General features: G+C 39.2%; 1 protein-coding gene across 1 annotated transcript in view; it reads right to left on the bottom strand.

Moving 5' to 3' along the window:
- Positions 1 to 19,547, bottom strand: part of sca (scabrous) — a 157,515-nt gene that overhangs the window by 107,640 nt on the left and 30,328 nt on the right. The window lies entirely within an intron of this gene.

Raw genomic sequence — 19,547 nt, forward strand, 5'->3', positions numbered from 1 at the left:
TTGGGGGTCCGGTCGTGACCTGGTGTCGGAGGGTTTAACTTTCGAAATATTCTATAGGTTTGGAAATGGCAGCGTCGGGAATTACTAAGGGTTGATGCTCATTTATATTTTTATTTGTCAGCTGGGGCACTTTTTCCGATCAATGGGAAAAGGTCAACTAGGTCAGTGTAATCTGTTTGGCAACAAGACCCGGTTTGAATCATATTCCGGTTGCTACCAAAACCAAGTTTACATCGGTAACTTTGTGTTAATAGCAATGTGAATCGTTGTTTCAGAGAGGATGATCACATATTACTTTTTTAATAATGCAATTTCCCACACAATGGAACACATCCCGGATACGATTCAGGTCAGTTTCGTCTACACAATTCAGTAAACTAAAATGATAAACATTGGTATAAGTGTTCGTGCTGTATGTGAAGATTTTCAACAACACAGACCAAGCAAAATTTTTAACTCAATCATACTCACCAACCAGGCAGATCAAGTGTTGTGGAGCATTTCCACACCACCCGAGGGACGTATCCCGCTAAATTCCTACACAGTGCCTTCCATCCATACGCACACCATGGTGATGGCTTCTGAACTACCCCACCAACGTGGATGAACGAGAAATTTGGGTTATTCATTATATTAATCTTTCCTGAGATGGATGCTGAATTTGAACTCCATAGAAAATTTCAACAGCACTTGAGTTTGAATCCACACATTTCGATACTTACACGCAGGTGTGAAATGGAATGTGCTACACTCTTTAGTGCTCTATCGCATACGAAGGACTGTAAATCAAGCTGAACATTGCATTAGGTCCTAAGTAACATTGATCGATTCTCTTGGTCGACTTTCTCTTTCGTTAATAACATAAGTACATAACCATTTCTTGTTGTGTTTGTCGAATTAGATGCTAGATAAAAGCTTATTTTATCGATCTGTGTGCTGAAAAACCCTGGGAATGTCTTCACATGCCCATGGAGATACAAAGATAAAGTCAACGAAGAGAATCTGTCAATGTTACTTAGGACCTAATGCAATGTTCAGCTTGAAATCTCTATGGGATCCTGCAGCAAGGAAAGAGAGAGAATGTGCAAAAGGATCCGGCATTTCAAGGGCACACGCGAGTAGCTACTACGTTTCCGTTATTATGCATCAGAAGGAATGGAAACGAAATACCATTTGATTTAGGTCGTGGCAAGAAGAGCTCTTTGGGTAACATTTGGACCCCTGTGGGAAATCAATGGAGTGAGAGGATAAAGGTAAATCATGTGAAAAGTCTAAGTGTATGGATATTGGCGTTAGTGGAACGAAGAAAAAATAACTGAAGAGGATATTCATGCATCTACGAAGCAACGTTGCACGAAAAACCACTTTATCTAATAACAAAACATTTGTAAATTCCAGTGATAGAAAAGCGTCAAGACACCAACGTGTCATGGAAATTTCAAAGATATGTTCAGGTAGTGAAACATGTTTTAAAATTACTCAGATAATCTTAAAAGCTAAGTCGAAAGTAAACCTCAATTAGAAGCAATAGGTAGGGTTAACTACCCCATTTCCGGCCTATTAAGCACAACCCGAACTTAATATTTCTTAATCTAGCGCAGGAAGCGCGCCAAACGGAATGTTATTATTACTTATAGCTTCCAAATTTATTTACCTTTCCGTATGTACCGTAAGATTTGATAAAAAGAAACCAATTGTTGAGATATTGTCAAAAGTCTAACACTGCTTCTTGACGCCAAACTCGGCCTACGGATTCTAAACTCGGCCTACTGCATTGAAACGCCATTGAAACGCCAATGAATTCACTTCGGCCTATCGGATGAAGATAAAAATTGATTCGGTTGGTGCGCTTTTTTTGTTTTTTTTTTTTTTTGAGAATAATGGGCGCAAACCTTCATATCACGTGTTCTCATTAACTTCGTTCGGTAGCTTATTAACTAAAGTATCGTACCAAACGCATAATTGACTTGTTAACTCTGAAATCATGGATTTATTTGAAGTTGTCTGCTCGATAGGCCCAAAATGGGCGATTAGGCCGAAGTAGTTCTCTACCCTATCGATACAGAAAAAAATTATATTTAGATTAGAACTAGCGGTGATGAAGTCTATTTATTGGATGGGTCCAATAGCTGTCAGACTAAAATACAAGCCCGAAACTTTTCGTTATTATAAATTTGGCATTTGAGTGTGCATTAGACTGATGCAAAATATGACATTCCACAGTTATCAAATGGTTCCAAATTGGATCCTGATTAGCCTCCTTAAATATGAACTCATTTAGTTAACAATTGACTTGGCTTAAAACATTTTGAAGTTTATATGGGAATAACTGTTCTAGCCTCAGATTTTAAAAATCTTGAGTTGTGACAGTATTGCATGAAAACGAACGAAATTTCAGCAATCAAGTATATTTGGGTACTAAAGACTCGGTGTAGCTGCCCTTCCTGAGCACACGATGGATGCAACCAACGGAGAACTGTAGTCGAGCTATTTTGTTGCAACTTTGGTGGCACAAAAGAGTTGTTGAGTTCAGGCGATCCCTCTTCACGCGGTCCTAAGCCAGAAGCAGCCAACTAGACCAACGGGCTCGGCGAACGGTGGATGCGCCTGACCGTGATCTGCAGTCAGGCTTGCTGAAACTCCTCAAACTCACTGGAGCTTTTAAAACACTCTTGTCCTGCGAGTTTAGCCAGTCCTCACCTTGAGTGAGTGGTGGTTGGAATATGGAAGCAAACTTCAGTGAGAGGATGATTTGACGTAAAGTGCGCTTTTCGAGACTCTTTTTTGTTCGACGCAAGAAGCTCAGAGTTCACCCAGAGTGAGAGTAAGAGCGTGTGATAGAAAACATGAACATGCATGGCAGTAAACCTCACTCTCATTTATCCCCCTTCGCTCACAAGCTCTGAAGCTCACTGGAATGATTTGGCAGTAGGCATTCTACTCCTCAGAAAAATGCTACGCTCGGCTCATTTCAAACTCGCGAGCGAGGCTCCGTCAAGCCTATCTGCAGTCCATCGAGGTTGGAGTAAAACCGGAGGGCAGTTGTTGTTGAATAGAGTTGAGGTGATCCAATGCAAGAATGAGCGTGCGGCGCTAACACCGCTTTCTTATATAGCGGCTACTGGATTACTGTAGTCATACCAAAAAATTGAACACAGTATTTTGAGATCTCCGGGTAAGAATGCACGCTCATGATTCATTGATTATTTGATTTACACGATTTTTAGACGATGTTAGACGTTCATCAATTTTTCAAAAGTATTTTGGTAAAAATCAATAGTTAAACCTAATGGAATCAAAATGCAGAGAAAATACTGACCGATTGATGCAAAGAGATTGAAAATGTATCATGAAATAGTCAAGTTATAATCATTCAAAGCCTGACCACTTTTCGTTACATGTTCATTTTTCGTACTCACAAAGTGTACTCTAGGTCATTTAAAAATAAATTGATACATTTCTGATAGGCCACCTCCAGCTCCATTCAAATAGGAATCCAAAAAGCTTCTGGAGCTTTGTGAACTCCAAGCGGAAATCGTCAAATATTCCTTCATTCGTATTTTTTTTTTTTTTTTGCGATTCAGAATCCACTCCAATCTACGCCAGTACAGATAAAGTAGAAAGAGCTGCTTCCAATGTTCTCATCGATCTGCGTACATTCGTGGTTAGCTCTATGGATGTTATAAAGGCTGTTAGGATTTTGAGAAAATCGGTTTTACCGGGTCCTGATGGTGTATCTGCAATCATTTTTTGCTGCTGTGTAGCTGCTTTAGCTGATCATCTGGTTTGCACCTTTACCGCTTCGTTGGACCAAAGAGTTTTTTTTTCCAAAATACGGACACATTCCTTTAAGTTCCCTGTTTATAAAAAGGGCGACAAACATGACGTGACTAACTACCGTGGTATAACAAGTATTTCTGCAGTTTCTAAATTATTCGAGATCATTGTGAACGAAACTATCTTTTTTCATGTCAAAAGCTACATCTCAGCAATGCAACACGGATCTATGCCATGACGTTCAGTTTCATCATTTTTTTTTAGTACTTCTCAACTTGTATAAATCACTTCGAAAATACCATTTATACTGACTTGAAAGCGGCCTTCGATTGCATTGATCATGGTATTCTTCTTCGGAAATTATTCACAATCTTCTTCAACGGATGTGACTCCCATCCTGCAGGGTGGTTGTTTGTTCATATACGCCGATGATCTCAAACTATATATCATTGTCAAGGATGCCGAAGATTGCCGTCAGCTCCAAGAAATGTTGGATCAATTTGTTTACTGGTGCCACTTAAACAAGCTCGCCCTCAGTATATCAAAATGTGTAGTCATTTTTTTGATTATTACCATAGCAACAATAGGGAAGAGCGCTACTTCGTCGTAATCGCCCATTTCCGTTCAATCGAGCAGAAATCACCAATAATATCAATGAGTTCACCGTGCACAAATCAATAATACGTTTGTTCCGATCCGTTAGTTCATAAGCCACAACATAAAGCCTATTACAGCGCATTGTATGAATATGTGCACTAACTGTTCTCAAAACAAAAGAAGCGCTCCTAGCGAACGCGCTATGGTATTTCAATGCGTTTGGACGGAATTGAAACTCGTAGGACGAATTAGGAATCAAGAAGCAGTGTTAGATTTTTAACAATATCTCAAAAATGTGTGGTTCTTTATCAAATTCAATGGGACTTGTGGATAGGGGAACAAATTTTGAAGTCATCTTTGAAAGAAACATTTCATTTAACAAATAAAAGTAAAACGTGGGTTGTGCTTAGTAGGACGGATATTAGATCAAAAAGTGATTTTTAAAATTCTTCTATAGTATTTACAATACAAATTTCAAATCATTTTCGTGACCTCTAAACCTTTATCAATCTTTACCGATTTTTGCACCGGTCCAAATCTTAGCGTTATGAATCGAAACTATCAGAAATTCATCTCTTATTTTTTTTCAAAATGAAGCATCCTAGTGTATCCTTATATTGAAACAATTCAGACGTCAAAAAAGTTTGGTTTTCCCATAGTAATTTTCATATATACTTCAAATGGTTTGTGCCAAGTCAGTTCCTTACCAAATGAGGGGCTGTTCATAAACTACGTAGACAGTTTAGGGGGTGGGGTCGAGTACCTACGGTTCATACAAATGTCCTTCTAGGTTTCAAAATGGATGCTCTAGGCTTATGTGGGAATATTATAAGTTGAGTTTTGGAAACATTGGGAGAAATCTTCCATTTTTGGAAGTAAGAATAGAAAATATCTAAACTTTTCTGCAGTCTGCTGCAAATAACACGAAGAATTCTTCCTTTAGCGGAAATGCATGTGTCATCGGCGAACAAAGATTTGTGGCAACCCTGAGGCAAATCAGAGAGGTCCGAAGTAAAAATAGACCCAAGAATGCTACCCTGAGGAACTCCTGCTATAGCAAGTAGTCGTTCAAATTTAGAGTTTTGATAATTTACCTGCAGAGTTCTTTTTTCCCTTGATTTGTTTTCCATCGATGCTGAGCACCAATGATACCGACGCCAGGGAGGCAGCTCGCACACTTGGACCTTACTCATCGACCCATCAACTTCATGGTTCATGAACCGGGGACCAATGGCTTTACTTCCCTTCCGAAAGAAGGCGTGATCAGAAATGTCCTGCAGAGTTCTGTTACTTAAATAATTTTGAACTAATTTCATAATATAGAGTGGAAAATTAAACTATTTTAAACACTTTCGAATGCTTTTTCTATGTCTAGAAGAGCAACTCTGGTTGAGCAGCCTACAGATTTGTTTGAACGAATTAATTCGGTAACTCTTAAGAGTTGAATGCCCAAGCTGAAATCCAACTGCTCATCTGCAAGAATTGAGTTCGTATTGATGTGAAGCATCATTCTATTTAAAATTATCTTTTCAAAAAGTTTACTTATCGAAGAAAGCAAACTTATTGAACGGTAGCTAGAAGCTCCAGCTGGATTTCCAAAATTGGAACAACTTTAGCATTTTCTCATTTATCAGGAAAGTATGCCAAATGGAAACATCTGTTAAATAATTATACCATAAAAGACAAAGGCACTATCTGGGTGTTTTTATGAGGATATAGAAAATTTCAAAATCAGCTGGATCTTTCATATTTTTAAATTTGCTAGTTATAGATCTGAATTCGTCCAAATCAGTCCCTCGGGACTCATCAAATATATTTTCCCGACATAAAATATTCAAATAATCCCGAGAAACCTGATTCTCAACAGGACTAGTAAGACCCAAACTGAAATTATGGGAATTTTCGAATTGCTTAGCAAGTTTCTGAGCATTTATTAATTTGTGGTCATCATTTTACCACCTTATTGGAGCTTGAATAGAAGCTATGAGCTTCCAAAAAAGTTCTGAACTCGAGTCTAATTTCGAAACATTATTTTCAAAAATGTTGTTCCTCAGGGAGAGAATCGCTTTTTAATTTGTTTTTACAAATCCCACCGGATTACTTCCATGGCAGGATCGCGTGTTCTTTGATATTGTCCCCTACGGACATTTTTAAGGCGGATCAAGGGCTGAAGATCGTCGCCTATTATAATTGAATCGAATTTAACCTCGCATTTTGGTTCTGAGGCAGCTCTTGCTTCAACTATAGAAGTAGTCAGAGATTTAAGAGCATAATAAATTTCATCTTGGGTTTGCAAAGGAATGTTTGGATCGAAGTTATATTCCATAAATGTTCGATATTGCTCCCAAGCAGCTCGATGGTAATTGAAAATAGAGCTGTTGGGACTAGAAATTATTTCTTGGGATATTTCAAAAGATACCGGAAGGTGATCAGAACCGAAGTCAGCATGGGTAACCAATTGGCTACAAAGTTGACATGAATCAGTTAAGACCAAATCAATAGTTGAGAGATTTCTTGCTGATGAAAAGCATGTTGGGCTGTTTGGATATTGAATAGTGTAATAACCTGCAGAACGATCATCAAACAGAATATTACCATTGGAATTGCGTTGAGTATTATTCTATCCCAAGTAACAATTTTGGTTTTATGAGGGTTCTGTAGACCATGATTTAGACTTGTAGCATGCTTTAAAACCACTATAAAACTTGAAATGTTACTTGGGATGAGCGGTGTTTTGCATTAAAATCACCCACAATGAAGAACTTAAACCTAAGTTTCTGAAGGTCACACTTGAGAAAATTCTTTTGCTGGCCTACGCATTGGAATGGCAAATAGGTAGCTATAAACGTAAGTTGTCCAAATTTTGTTTCAACAGAAACTCCCAAAGTTTCAAAAACTTTGGTTTCAAATGAATTAAGAATTTTATGTTTGATTCGTCCATGAACAATGATGGCAACGCCACCACAGGGTCCATCAAGACGATCATTTCTATAAATGAAATAATTTGCGTCCCTCTTAACCTCATGGTCAGTTTTAAGGAACGTTTCAGTTATAACGGCAATATGCACGTTATGAACTCTCAAAAAGTTAAATAGCTCGTCTTCATTATCTTTAAGAGATCGAGCATTCCAATTTAAAATATTTAATGCTTTAAAATCCATTACTGAATTTCAAAGTCATGACAATATTGTTTGCAAATTTTACTCAAGTTTGAACAGCATCAAACATGGAGTTAGATTTAAGCATATCAGAAATCATGTCAATTAATGTTTTCTGTAAAAATTCCATTTTATGAGCAGTAATGCTTCCTAAGTCAAAATTGTCGAAATTTCCGTTAGAATTTCGTTGGTTAGTATTTTGATTTCTACCCATCAACTTGCTGAACATTGTAAGCAGTGAGGGGAGCAGGTATAGATGGAAAATTTGAAGCAGGGGTGATATTTGTACCTACGGATACGGATGTAGAATTTGTGCATCGCTAACCGTTGTTAACAGCAGAGGAATTAGTACCTGGTCGAGAACGAGATTGTAGGATCGCTTTGCGAATCTTACATTCCCAAAAAATTGGATTTGTGGTTTTCACCACAATTTAAACATTTATATTTCTTAGGATCTTCCATCACAGGACAGCCGTCTTTTGCGTGAGAGGAATCCCCACAATTCATGCATTTAGCTGGCATGTAGCAATTTTTAGTTCCGTGACCCCATCCCTGGCACTTACGGCACTGAGTGAGGTTTTGGAAATTTCCTCCAGTCTTCCTGAAGTGTTCCCACTTCACTCGGACATGGAGCATAAGGCTAGCTTTTTCTAAGGCCTTAAGATTGTTTAGTTCACTAGACTTGAAGTGAACTAAATAAAAATCATTAGAAATCCCGTTGCGCGAATCGCCAGGACGGGATTTCATTTTCATTTTGATTACTTGGAGTGGCACAACTCCAAGTAATTTTGCCAGTTCATCTTTGATCTGATCCAGGGATTCACCACTGGGCAGTCCTTTCATGACAACCTTGAACACACGTTCAGTTTTGCTGTCGTAAGTAAAAAATTTGTGCTTCTTCTCAGTAAGATACTTGAGAAGACATTTAAATCCGTCCAAGGTTTCAGCCAATACACGGCATTCACCCCGACGTCCAATTTGTAGTGAAAACTTAACTTTCACGAAATTCAAAAGTTCCATGCGAAGAGCATGGAAATCGGAAGTGGTTATTACAATAGGGGGAATCTTTTCCTTCTTGGCATTAAGCCGGGAAAGTTTACTAGAATTTTTCTTGGATGATGGATCATTCTCATCATCCGCGAGCAAATCAAATTGATTACTCAAATTAATTTCATCAGAAGGGGGATCAAGAGTTTGCCCCTTTCTTTTGCGTTTAGGCGCCATGGCGGCAGTAAATTTTTATCCAAATCGACTTCCAAGCAGATTACTATAAGAATCTGAAGGATCGAAGAGGAATTTTCCAAATCGATATCCAAGAAGAATTACCTCGGGTAGGGTCCAAACAAGGATCGAAGAGGAATAAGAGTTGAACAAGGTAGAAATTTTACAGGTTGAGCACTGAAATGTGCTGTTTAAATTTGTTGTAGCTTTAGGTAGTAGTAACACTTTCTTCAGCAAAAAGCAAATGGATCCACACGGCAAGAGAACACGATGCGGACTGAAATATCACTCATTATTTTGTTCATCCGCTCACTAGGCGCGTAAGTTTTCTCATTTGAGGTGGCATGAAATTTGATCCGTGGGATTGAGTATATTCTCCCAGTAGGATTACTTGTCGTCGAAAATTTAATAATAAGAAAAACACTTTAAGTTAGAGATTGGAATGAGCTAGACAGATGTGGGATATTTGGGAGGAAAAGAGATAGTATATCTGATCGAATCGGAAGGTAATCGGAGATCGCCTTTTGATAAGATCGTTTTTCGGCTTCCGGAAGAAGGCCAAGAATTTGTTTTAGCGGCCTATCTGAGGAATCCCAAGTTCTTTAATCCAACCCGTGGAAGAGTTTCGTGGTGTGTTTGTAGAGGTATTTAAAAAGTGAGAAGTGTCTTTAAGTTCAGTGTAATTAATTGTTCGTTAATTTCTTTTGATTAGGTGTAGTTACTATTTAATTAGTTTAGTAGGCTAGTGCGGTACTGTGCGCGATTAAAGATGCAACAAAAAAGCTAAATTATTTGACGGCTTTTTGTCTATAGTTTTGTCCCACCTCCCGCTCGGCATCCCACACCCCTTCGTTATTACCACTACCCTGACCCCACGCGTCGGCATTAATGGACCTAACTTCACGTTTCGTTCGTTGTTGTAGTTGTAGTTGGACTGCTTGGGAATCTCAGTCCACCATTTAGGTTCTAAGCTTGACATGTGATGAGAACAGATCGCCCAATGCATTAGCTCCGGTAGAAAGACGGTTTCTGATTAGTTTTCATTCGGTTGGATTTAGTGTTTTCTTTTGAATTCCAAGCACTTAATGTCTACTAGCGCGTTCCAATCCTTTGCGTTAGACTGAACTCGTCCTGGGGTTTTAGTTTGCTGGGTATCCGAAACGACAACTGGTCCTCTATGGAGGTGGCGCTTAAGCCATTTGGTTAAAAATCAATCTACGGAACACCCTAGTAGACCGATTTCGGCTAGCCGACTTTATGCCGGCTACAGCGTGCTTTTTTTCAATTTTGTTTGGTAGTGATAGTCTGGCTAGGCGTTATAGAAATGATGCGTAAAACATTTTACATTATATAAATTAAACTTGAGTTCATTTTAGAGCCTCGAAAATGTAGAGCCCTGCTCATGACACCTGAGCGGAGCAAGTATGAACTAAAGGATGCCTGTGAAAAACGATAGTGGTCAGTTGCTTACCATCCCCAGTGACCTGCAGAAACGTCGATTGGTTTGAACACTTCGAACAACTTTTAGAAGTCTTCAAGAGATAGAAACTATCCGAAGCATGCATAATAAAAAATAATCCCAGGGTCGATTGCATATCTGCAGATATGTTCAAAGCTTCATGATATCTTTAATAAAGAAACCTAACCTAACTTGTTTCTCCGAACCTTTTCCAGCCGATTGGATTCAGGGCGTCTTAGTGAAGGTCCCAAAGAAGTGGGAACTTATGTCGCGGGTACACTTGTATGACCTACTGTTCAACAACTATACACAAACTATACAAGTGTGACCATGGATGTGCTCATAACTTATTAAACAAATAATGCTCATGCTCATAGTTTGTCATCCAAGTGTATCCGCAGCATTTCTGTATACGACATTTGACGCGAGCTAATGTTATTGTGTTTTGTGATCAAATTTCTGTGTTAGGGGAAGATTCTCACGATTCTTCAACGCCAGCAGGCAGGATTTCGTACCGGAAGATCTTGTGCGGACCATATTAACGCTCTTTATCATCCTGTAACAGTTCAACGAGTTCCAAGAGTTCCATGTTCTCCCTCCATCCTGAGTAAGCAACCAACCATGCCATGTAAACCGCAATGACGAACATTTTATGTAACCTTCTTACATCTTCTGGGGTATACAAAGTTTTCGTGAGTATTATTATTTTTCTCACGTGTATTTTTAAGAACCATTCAGCCGGAAGCTAGTTCATCTCTCAGTGCAATTTTTCATTCAATCAAATTTAACTCGTTGTGAAAAATTTCCTCTTACCAAAACATAACACTTTTCCCCATGCCATGGAGCATGTCCCAATGTTACTACTACGCACCTCTGGAGGGTGTATCATCCCCATAAGCAGTTGAATTTAAGTATTCATCATTCGTCTTGTTGGCGGAAAGACGAAGCTAAAATTTGAACACCGGATGCCAACGCACATATTTTCAACACTGCTCCACCCAGAACTGTCAGGCTGGGTTTGCTGCAAAATACCTGCTTACATTTCCGGAAGTGGTATGGTTACGGGGCGTGCGAAGAATACTGTATTATTTACGAGTCACACGTCGTCGTCCCTGTTGCGCTCTGGCTCTGGGGTCGTCAAGAGATTCCCACACAGCGGCTGCTGGCTGTGGTGGCGAAAGTGAGCAAGCGAGGAAAAAGTATCCAACAACACTTCAAGGGCATGTACATATGTGGGTTCCGCACGTTACTCTGATTATGCATCAGCTAGAGATGAGGAATAACATTTGAGTAAGGTCGTGTCAGGATATGGCGGGAAAGTTTCCTGTTTGTGAAAGTCCATAATCAACGTGCTGAGAGAAATGATGAATTATGTGGGAAAACGTGCGGCTTGGTGTTAGATAGATATACTTAAGGAGGATTTTTTTAGTTATAAAGATTTTTTATGTCACAGTGGCGGATCAACTCATCGTATAACAAAATAACGCGCAATGATCTTATGTGAGTTAAATCATATTTAAGCAGTTGATGACATTTCTGACAAGTGATAATCACGACGACGACGGTAGTGTTGACTTGTACCGAAAATAATTCACCAAGCTTCTTATCGCCAACACCATACGGAAAATGTATTCCAGTCTGACAACGTGCATTAACGCCCGTGCCAGCGACGTTCAGAAGATGATAGATTACGAAAGCGCTGGTGCGCTGGTGAAAACACATCAAAAAGAATTTTACATCCACCCTCAACTCTGCCTGATACAGTAAAAAAGGAAACTTTTCGCTTTAGCTTCCCATAACGAAAGAAGCCATTTTCCCTACTGTGACTTTTGAAACAAAAGTCATTGCCAGCCGTTTTGGCGTGCATGTAGGATGATGAATTCTACATTAGGGTAATATATGTTTCCTTCACGCAATGCCTCAGATAGATAAGATCAGCAGGAGCCAACATTAACACAACTCACGTGCTCAGTCTGCATAGTTCATTTCCATTTTCGGTCCTACCTTTAGTAATGACGACAACGACGAAGACGACGTGAGGACAACCTAGCAACCTAGAACGTTATTGGGGCCAGGCAGATACGAGCAGAGGTGACGAGTCATAAGTTTTCCATTTATCTTTTCCCTGCCCAGCCCCTCATCAGTCACACGTAACATATACACACCCCAGCATGATGACTGTTAACTTTTCCGACGCGATAAATACATTAAGGCGCTTCTGGCCTTCCAAGACGACATCCAACTTGTCGTCGCCTGGCAGAGAGAGAGAGTACGGTACGAACGATGACTGTTAGAACGAAGCCTCGACGAGAGCCGACTTCAGGCCTATCCTGAAGGCCGATTATAAACATGCAACCAAGGGAAAATAAGGTGAAGTATCATTTTTCACGCATATATGTGGCCATTGACTTGGGGCATGTGTGCTTTTTCACTGTCGGGTCGGGTTCACGTGAGCACCTACCACCAAGGGCTGGGGCTTTTAGGACAATCTGCTAAAGGTGCGGTTGCCGTTAAAGGCAGCCATGTCACCTTCACCGTAGGGAGGAAACGGGTAGGATGTCCTAGGAAATCGATGTTAAATGAACCGTTTTGGTCGGGCTATATTAGCAAAGTGGTCGAACGAAAATTTTAATTCCGTTCTAGACGCTATGCGAAACGCGAGCAAACATTGCGCGGTCGGTACTGGTATTGTATTTCACGCCCGCACTCCATGCTCGGTCTATGGAAATGGCGAAACGTGATGCGAATTTTAAGACGGCATTTTTGGCCACGTTCGGTTAGCAGAAGATGGCGATTGCGGTAGACGATGGTTGTTTTGTGTATACTTTGGCGATCGACTGGTGTACGTGACTTGTGACCAGGAGCGTTGTACGTGGCTATTTCACTCGGGATGGATAATGATATCGTTGGAGTGCACGAAATGGCTTTTGCTCCCTAATGCGGTAGCAGCTTGGGGTACCCTATGGTTCAATTATCCTGCGCAAATTGGGTCGTCTTTGGTGACTGTTACTGTTTTGGAAATGAGTTTGCATTGAATAAGAGACTAAAATGCAGAGTCAGGGTCGGATATTTAGATTTGTATCAAAAGAACATTTCCATGCTAAAAATAAGTGCAATATTAGTGTCATAAAAGCAATTCTTTTCCCGTACCACAGTTGTATGCAAAAATCTTCTTCATTTTCCTGAACTAAAGCTATGTTTCATAAAGGGTGTCCCACATCAAATTGCATCACGTAAAAAAAACGCTGTGGAAAATTACACATGGGTCATATTCTCTTGAAAATTTGGGTAGAAGTAGATTAGAGTGTATTGTTTACACTGTATTTTTATCGCTGTCAGTTTTCCGAAACTGAGAAAAAGTGGCGTCACCTGAAAAGCACCGTCGCGAATTGATTTTGCGCAAGCATCTAGAAAATCCTCAACTCTCTCATCTGGACATCGGAAAAAAAAGCTCGGAAGCGTGCAGTCAACGGTGAGTTGTGTGATTAAACGTTGCTACGAAACTCTGAGCATCGAACGGAAGGAGAAATGCGGTCAGAATGGATGTTTTATTAGTGATCAGGATCACACGGAAACAAATCCGATTCCATTTTCATGAATAAAAAATCATGAAATGAAAAAACTTGCCATCCCATGAAATCGTAACAATGATTCATGATTTCGTCATGGAAATTCATGATTTCATAATGCAGTGGAATCAAGACCGCTACAAGCGTAACACGTACTTGGCAAACCGTGTTCATAAACCGCACTACATAGGTATCTCTTATACGCCTTTTGTCTTCCATCTTATACAAATACTGAAAGTCTAGTGGTCAAAGCATGGCTTAAATGATCTCAAGGTTCTTGGTTCGAATTAAGTCTGATGCTTTATTTTTATTCTTTTTGCATTTTTGATTTAAAGTTAAACCCATTCCATCCACGTTGAAATCATGAGCTAAATTTCATGATTTCAACTCGGATGATTCATGATTTTGGGAATGTTTGCTGCGTTACGCAAAAGTTGCTCATGATATCATGAATATTATTCATTGTGTATTTTCATAACATGAAAATACGCTATGTTCATGATATCATGAATCATTTTTCTCATTTCGGAGATCGGATTTTTTCCCGTGCACAAGCGTGTCGTGAAAGCGTTTAAGCGGAATCCCAATGCTTCAGTCAGGGATATGGCCAAAAAGTTGAATCTGTCAAAGTCTTTCGTTCAGAGAGCCAAGGACCGGGAGGGACTGCATACGCACAAAGTTCAGAAGGCTCCAAATCGTGACGAACGGCAAAAGACGGTGGGAACGTCACGGGTCCGGAAACTCAGATGCTGACGAAGCCTCATTGTCTCATCATGTATGATGAGACTTACTTCAAGGCGGACTTCCGGCAGCTTCCGGGGATAATGTTCTTCACCGCCCAGCACAAGTTTGATGTTCCGGAGGAAGTAAGGAAGCAGAAACTTTCAAAGTTTGCCAAAATCTGCTCATGTGGCAAACGGAGTGCGCCGTTCGTGACTACCGGGACTGTAAACGGGGAGATCTACCTTAAGGAGTGTCTACAGAAGCGCACGAGGGTCCTACGATCTTCTGGCCGGATCTAGCTTCGTGCCACTATTCAAATGTTGTCCTGGAGTGGTACGAAGCCAACGGGGTCACTTTCGTACCCAAGGACATGAACCCCCCTCCCAACGCACCGGAACTAAGGCCCATCGAAAAATACTGGGCTATTATGAAGCAACATCGCAAGGAGGTCAAATCTGAGGAAGACTGAAGAGTGGGTTTCCGTACAGAAGACGCTGCAGCCAGATGTGGGTGATCGCAGTAGGCCGCACTTGAAAGCTGACGTGTTTTTCTTTTGCTGAGAATTTTTCGTCAACGAATTAAATATTTTTTGCCCTAAATTAGCTCATTTGTCTGCTGAAATTCGGTTTCAAGTGTCCATAAAGTTATTATTTAATTACATATCGTGTGTTGCCTATGTTTGCCTAACTTCCAAAATATACGATGCAGCTTCAGTTCAATTGTTCGGTGTTGGTTTTCATTGCCTCCCGGGAGCCCGGTTCTCCGAGTTCGGATGCTACACTTTTGGCGTGTAATTCTATTGAGAGATCGGTCCGGTTGGTGAATTAGCCCGGGAACGTGTTGATAATGTGTCCGTTGCGAGTTTTGGTGGTAATTCGGTGGCCGACGTTGCCGTGAATCAGCAAATTTTCCGCTTGCAAAAGTGCTCGGCTGCTGGTCTTTCGCCGGTGTCGGAGATTGTGATCAATATGAAAGATGCCTAGCTGGATACGCCCAAGACTGGACGGGTGGTAGTTGGTGGCCGCGAACTGTTCCTGGGGAAAGCACTAGAAGCGAATCTCCTCACAGATGACCATGGCAATGCAAGAAAATGTGTGTTCATTGAAGGAAGTATTACGTCGATGGTGCATCAGGCTGAAAACGTTCAAGAAGCAGAAGAAGCCGAAACGGAGTCAGAAACTGCATCCGCATCCGTGAAACCGAGGATTCGGAAGTTATAAGATCGCCTGCTGTGTGGAAAATAGTCGTGTTATCATGGACGATGAAACGTCGTCAAATTTGACTACAAGACGTTTCAGGGAGACCAATACTACACAGTCAGGAAGTTGACGATGCCGATAAGTTAATTTTTACCGAAAAAAATGCCATGGTTTGGAAAACGATATGTGAGTGTGGCTAGTTGTCAAAGTCATTTGTGACGAAGGAGACGATGAACACTTTACGTTCGGGAGTGTTTGAATCTACTCGAAGGACACGGTAGCTTGGTACAAAGCAAACAATGTGCAATATGTGCCAAAAGAGATGAATCCTCCGAATTGTCCGGAGGACCGACCAATCGAAACTTGTTGGGCCCTTTCCAAGGGATATCTACGGAAACACTGTAATGCAGCGAATTCAATCGAAGAATTTGAAAAAGACTGGACAAAAGTGGCCAAAACTATCGCCGAAAAATCTGTGCTGAAGCTCATGGGCAGCGTCAAATCAACAGTTCGCTCCTTGGCATAAGAGTAAAGCAACTGCGGATTCTTTTCATACTATAGTACATGCTCTATGCTCTAAAAATTTTAGTTCATTAACATAACGTTGTATTATTTCAATAATAAGCTGTGCTTATACTTTGTGGGATGCCCTATAGCAATTATATCCCAATCAAATTTGGAACAACAATCAAGTGAGATGAAAATCTATATAGAGGAAATGGATGTAATGTCGGCCTCAATGCGTAGCTGAAGTTCAGATCACATGATCTACTATATCAACAACGACTGAGACAATGTCAATAGCAACGAAACATGTCCTAAAATGTATACACCTCAGTTACGAACAATGTCTATGTATATTAGATGTTCTATGACTTTCACATCATACAGCAGTTTAGATCAAATGATCTACTAGATCAGCATCGACTGAGACAATGTTCTTAGAAACGAAACATATCCAAACAATTTCATGGAGTCGAAGGGATTTTCGTGTATTAGAGCTGTTTTAGGTTGGGCAAACCTCCCTGGAGATCATATGATGGGATCCTCAAGATCAAACAACCTCAGCAGAAATTATCTACGCAATTTTATACCCAGCAAAAAATTAATTGTAATAGGGGGAATGGATGCAATGTTGGCCTAAATGCTCCTAATTTGGGCTCATACATAAATTCAGAAATCGACTAAATTTTCAATAATGACCAAAAATATGCATTAGCACCGTTCCAATGATGCGTTTATCTAGATAAAATTGATAAATAGCAGATTTTTAGCGATGGGCTCAATCCTTAGATTCATAGACCAATATTAGAGCAAGCCACTATATAAAAATGAATTGCTGTCTGACCCTTACAGACTCGGAAACTACTAAACCGATCGGCGTGCAAATTTGTATGCAGGGGTTTTTGGGGCCGAGAAAAGTTCTAATGATGGTTCGAGACCCCTCCCCCTGTGTAAAAGGAGGGGGCTCCCATACAAATGAAACAGAAAAATATAGCATGCTTATATGAATCTCATAAACTCAAGCTAAGGCCATATTCAAGCAAGGCCAGGCACATTCAGCTGGAATAAAATAGAACTTAAATTAAATTATTCAGATTCATGAAATGTTCCCTGTAAGATCTAAAACTTTTGATAACTGCATTTATTTAAGGGTAAGAGGATTTGTTTCGGTCAAGGAGCTGTTTGCTAAATTAAACCATGCTACAAAACAATTAAAAATTTAAATGATTATTAAGCTTTATTTAAAAGCACTTTGATCCCGACAAATTTTTTTATGATAACAGTTGAGCTAATTTTATTAAAAGTTCGGTTTGTTTTTAAAAATATAAATGTATCAGTTGGCACTAATTATGTCAACATGTTGAGTTTATTTTAAAATTGTGATCATTTTCTTCTGTTCTGTCTATTTTGTTTTATAAAAAATGGTCAAAAGTTGTGACAATTTCAATTTGACCTTCACTTGATTTCCATTCCAGTATGTTGGAAGTTGTTATTTCTTTCGAATTAGATAAATACTATGAACAATTCAATTCAAAGATGCGATTAATTTCTTTTGCAATTGTTACCATTCCATTCCAATACAGGCTGTGAGCAAATTTGGATATTGTTGTGATCAATCTTATAAGCAGCTATGGCCTATTTGTTTGTTAAAAGACATGATCAATTTATTTGAAATTTAAATTTCTTTTATCAATTATGAATTGTGTTTTTAAATTGTCAATATCTCTCAATGGAGCAAACCGATTTTCAAACGTTTGATTCCATTTGAAAGATCATGTTTCTTCCCGTTTTTGGTGGAAAAAAAAACTGTGAGAGCTTTTTTCGTTTAATGTATTTAATTCAATTTAATTTAAAAAAAAATCAGTTTTATTAGCAAAAACTAGCCATAACTTTTCAAATAAAGGAAAACATCAACATAGTTGCTTGAGCAAAAATATGCGTCATCAAAAGTTTTAAAAGTATTAACAACAAAGTTTCCACGAGAAATGAACGTATAAAAAGATATTTTAATAAAGCCGATTTTATTGGGGCCACCCTTACCTGCTTGTTTGAACTAATCATAACTCATGAACCATAAGAGATAGAAATTATATGTCTTGGGCAAAGTTGCTGCAAATTGATTGTTCTACAACTTTAAAAAAAACTGCATTGGTCTATTTCAAATAATAAAAAGTTTGTATTTTCAAATAACCATTTTGATGAACCACCCTAATTTCACAAACATAAAAAATAGCCAAAAATACGATAAAACTTTCTCCAAGACACGATATGCTTAATGATGGTTGGGGCGCAAATATTTTAGTCTTCCTAAATACGGCTTTAAGACCATTGTGGGTAAATTTCTGGTCATAACTCCAAATTCATTCTGATAAGACGCCAATGAGTGGTTTTGAAAAAAGTGTACTCCGAAGCTCAGTTTCAAGAACTGAACAATTTTAAGGATGTTCCGGATCTTAATGGTGAACCATCTCGTGGTCCCAAGGGTAAATTTTCCGGTTAAAACTCTTATTTTATTCTGACATCTATGCGTGATTTCGAACGATAGCAGAGCTCTAGGATCAGTTTCATGAATTTACCCCTTACCGGCCCGAAAAAAAAATATGTTTGATACGCCTTTATTTTTCAAAAAATATTGGGAAAAATTAACAAAAATCAAAGAAAATCAGTTTCTTTCTAAGATTTTTGTCAAAAATAGATGCAAAAATATTTTTTCTATCTTATCATGAAAACACATTGGGCCCTCAGCAAAACCGAAAAGTCGATGTTTTGTGGTTTTTTGAGTCCATTTTTACGCCATAATGACTTATAAAAAATGTTTTTTCACGTGAATTTTCTATAAAAAATTAGAAAATGTGATTTTTTTAGATTTTTGATATTTTTTTAAAATATTTTTAGCAAAATCAAAACGTAATTATTTTTTCGGAGCGGTGAACTCCCCCTTAAAGGATGATTTGGATCCTCTGGAGGGCCATTTCGTGGAGTCAATTTTCCGATCACAACTCCGAATTCATATTAATAAGATGTCAATTAATGGTTTTGAAAAAAAAGTGGTTTTCTTGGATCAGTTTCATTAATTGGCCACTTTTACGGATGTTCCGGATCTTCCGGTGGACTATCCCGTGGTCACCAGGGTCTATATTCTGGTCTCAACTTTGAATTAATTCTGATAAGACGTCTATGAGTGGTTTTGAAAAAAAAAACGCAGTGCTCTAGGATCACTTTTACGGATGTTCCGGATGTTTTAGTGGACCACCTAGTGGTTTCCAGCGATATTTTATCATACTGATAAAATTCCGGTCACATTTATTCTGATAAAACGTATATGAGTGGTTTCGAAAAA

The sequence above is a fragment of the Ochlerotatus camptorhynchus genome, unplaced genomic scaffold (assembly GCF_037179485.1).
Source record: "Ochlerotatus camptorhynchus isolate MF236.1 unplaced genomic scaffold, CSIRO-AGI_Acam_v1.1 ptg000516l, whole genome shotgun sequence".
Lineage (NCBI taxonomy): Eukaryota > Metazoa > Arthropoda > Insecta > Diptera > Culicidae > Ochlerotatus > Ochlerotatus camptorhynchus.